Source organism: Dipodomys merriami, unplaced genomic scaffold, assembly GCF_024711535.1.
Source record: "Dipodomys merriami isolate MVZ:Mamm:240054 unplaced genomic scaffold, mDipMer1.0.p SCAF_86, whole genome shotgun sequence".
NCBI lineage: Eukaryota > Metazoa > Chordata > Mammalia > Rodentia > Heteromyidae > Dipodomys > Dipodomys merriami.
This window is the reverse complement of record NW_027206468.1, coordinates 3,551,265-3,554,559: the sequence shown is the minus strand read 5'-3', so window position 1 is coordinate 3,554,559 and position 3,295 is coordinate 3,551,265.

The following is a 3,295-nucleotide window of genomic DNA, read 5'->3' as shown; positions in this document are numbered from 1 at the left end:
TGAGGTTTTGGTTTAGGGTTAGGGTTAGGGTTAGGGTGAGGGTGAGATTTAGGGTTAGAGTTAAGGTTGAGGGGAGGGTTAGGGTTAGGTTTAGGGTTTGGGTTAGGATAGGGTGAGGGTTAGGTTGAGGTTTAGGCATAGTGTTAGGTTTAGGATTAGGGTTAGGTTGAGGGTGAATATGAGGGTTAGGGTGAAGCTTAGGGTTAGGCTGAGGGTGATGTGGGTGAGGATTAATGTTAGGGTGATGGTAAGGGTTAGGGTTAGTGTTATTGTTAGGGTTAGGGTTAGAGTTAGGATTAGGGTGAGGGTGAGGTTTAGCGGTAGATATAGGGTTAAGGTGAGTGTTAGGCTTAGGGTGAGGGTTAGGGTGGGTGTGAGGGTAAGTGTAAAGGTGAGGGTTAGGCTGAGGGTGAGGGTTACCGTAAGGGTTAGGGTTAGGTTTAGGGGGAGGGATATTGTTAGGGTTAGGGTGAGGGTGAGGGTTAGATTGAGGATTAGTGTTAGGGTTAGTGTGAGGTTTAGGGTGAGGATGCGGGTTAGGATTAGGGTGAGGTCTAGGGTGAGGATGAGGTTTAGGGTTAGTGTTAGGGTGAGGTTTAGGGTTAGGGTGATGGTTAGGGTTAGTGTTATGGTGAGGTTTAGTGTTAGGTTTAGGGTTAGCATTAATGTTAGGGTTAGGCTTAAGGTGAGGGTTAGGGTGAAGGTGAGGTTTAGGTTGAGGGTTAGGATGAGGGTTAAGGTGAGAATTAGGGTTAGTGTGAGGGCTAGGGTGAGGGTGAGGTTTAGGGTTAGGGTTAGGGTGATGTTTAGGGTTAGGGTTAGGGTTACTGATTGGGTGACGGTGAGGTTAAGGGTTATTGTTAGGGTTAGGGTGAGGCTGAGGTTGAGTGTTAGGTTTAGTGTTAGTGTTAGAGATAGGGTTACAGTGAGGATAAGGGTGAGGGTGAGGGTTATGCTTAGTGTTAGGATTAGGTTTAGGGTAAGGGTTAGGGTGAGTGTGAGGGTTAGGGTTACAGTGAGCATGATTGTTAGGGTTAGGTTGAGGGTGAGGGTTAGGCTTAGGATTAGGGTGAGGGTGAGGGTGAGGCTTAGGGTTATGGTAAAGGATAGGGGTAGGGTTAGGGTGAGAGTTAGGTTTCAGGTTAAGTTAAGGGTTAGGGTGAGGATTAGGTTTAGGATTAGGGTGAGCCTGAGGGTTAGGGTTAGGTTGAGGTTAGGGTTAGGCTTAGGATTATTGTGAGGGTTAGGGTTAGGGTTAGGGTGAGGTTTAAGGTGAGATTTTGGATTAGGGTTAGGGTTAGGTTTAGGGTGAGGGTGAGGTTTAGTGTTAGCGTTAGGTTTAGGGGCAGGTTTAGGGTGAGGTTTAGGTTTAGGATTACGGTGAACGTGCGGTTTAGGGTTAGGTTGAGTGTTAGGGTGAGGCTTAGGATTAAGGTGAGGGTTAGGTTTAGGGTTAGGGTGAGATTTAGGGTTAGGTTTTGGATTAGGGTTAGGGTTAGGGTTAGGGTGAGGGTGAGGTTTAGTGATAGAATTAGGTTTAGGAGCAGGTTTAGGGTGAGGTTTAGGGTTAGGGTTAGTGTTAGGGTTAGGGTGAGGTTTAGGGTTAGGGTTATTGTTTGGGTTAGGGTTATTGTTAGTGGTATGGTTAGGGTTAAGTTTGTGGTGAGGGTGAGGCTGAGGGTGAGGTTTATGGTTAGGGTTAGGGTTAGGGTTAGAGTTAAGGGTAAGTTGAGGTTTAGGGTGAGGGGAGGGTTAGGGTGAGGTTTAGATTGAGGTTTAGGGTTAATGTTAGGATTAGGGTAAGCGTGAGGGTGAGGTTTAGGGGTACAGTTAGGGTTAGGGGAGGGTTAGGGTGAGGTTTAGGTTTAGGGTTAGGTTGAGGATGAGGGTTCCCATGAGGTTCAGGGATAGGGTTAGGTTTAGGATTAGGGTTCAGGTGAGGGTGAGTGTGAGGGTTAGGGTGAGGGTTAGGCTTAGGCTGAGGTTTAGTCTGAGGGTGAGGGTGGAGGTGAGGATTAGGGTTAGGGGGATGGTAAGGGTTAGTGTTAGTGATATTTTTAGGGTTAGGGTTAGAGTTACTCTTAGTGTGAGCGTGGGGGTGATGGTTAGTGTTAGGGTTAGTGTGAGTTTTAGGTTTAGGGATATTTTTAAAGTTATTGTGAGGGTGAGGTTTAGCGTTAGTTATAGGGTTAGGGGGAGAGTTAGGGTGAGGGTGACGGTTAGGGTTAGTGTTAGGGTTATGGTGAGGTTGAGGATTAGGTTGAGGTTTAGGGTTAGAGTTAGGGTTAGGGTTAGTGTGAGGGTTAGTGTTCGGATTAGGGTTATTTTTAGGGTGAGGGTTTGGGTTAGGGTGAGGGTTATGGTTAGGGTGAGGGTTAGGGTTAGGATTATTGTTAGGGTTATGGTTAGAATTAAGTTTAGGTAGAGGGTGAATGTGAGTGTTAGGGTTAGGGTGATTTTTAGGGTGAGGTTTAGGGTTAGGGTTAGGGTTAGGGTTAGGGTGAGTGTGAGGTTTAGGGTTAGAGTTTGGGTTGAAGAGAAGGTTAGGGTGAGATTTAGGGTTAGGGTTAGGATGAGGGTGAGGGTTAGGTTGAGGTTTAGGGATAGGGTTAGGTTTAGGATTAGGGTTAGGGTGAGGGGGAGTGTGAGGGTTAGGGTGAGAGTTAGGCTTAGGCTTAGGGTTAGGCTGAGGTTGATGGTGGGTGTACGGATTAAGTTTAGGATGATGGTAAGGGTTAGGGTGGGTGGGACAGTAAGGGTAAAGGTGAGGTTTAGCCTGAGGGTGAGGGTTACTCTAAGGGTTAGGGTTAGGGTTAGGGGGAGGTATAGGGTTTGGTTTAGGGTGAGGGTGATGGTTAGATTGAGGATTAGTTTTAGGGTTAGTGTGAGGTTTAGGGTGAGGATGAGGATTAGGATTAGGGTGAGGTCTAGGGTGAGGATGAGAGTTAGGGTTAGTGTTAGGGTGAGGCTTAGGGTTAGAGTGATGGTTAGGGTTAGTGTTATGGTGAGGTTTAGTGTTAGGGTTAGGGTTAGGATTAATGTGAGGGTTAAGCTTTAGGTGAGGGTGAGGTTTAGGGTTAGGTTTAGGATTAGGAATAGGGTTAGGGTTAGGGTAAATGTGAGGTTTAGGGTTAGCGTTAGTGTTAGGCTTAGGGTTAGGCTGAGGGTGAGGGTGAGGGTGAGGGTTATTGTTAGGTTGAGGGTTAGGTTTAGGGTTAGGGTGAGAGTTAGGGTTCGGGTTAAGTATAGGGTTAGAGTGAGGATTAGGGTAAGGGTTACCTGGAGGGTGAGGGTT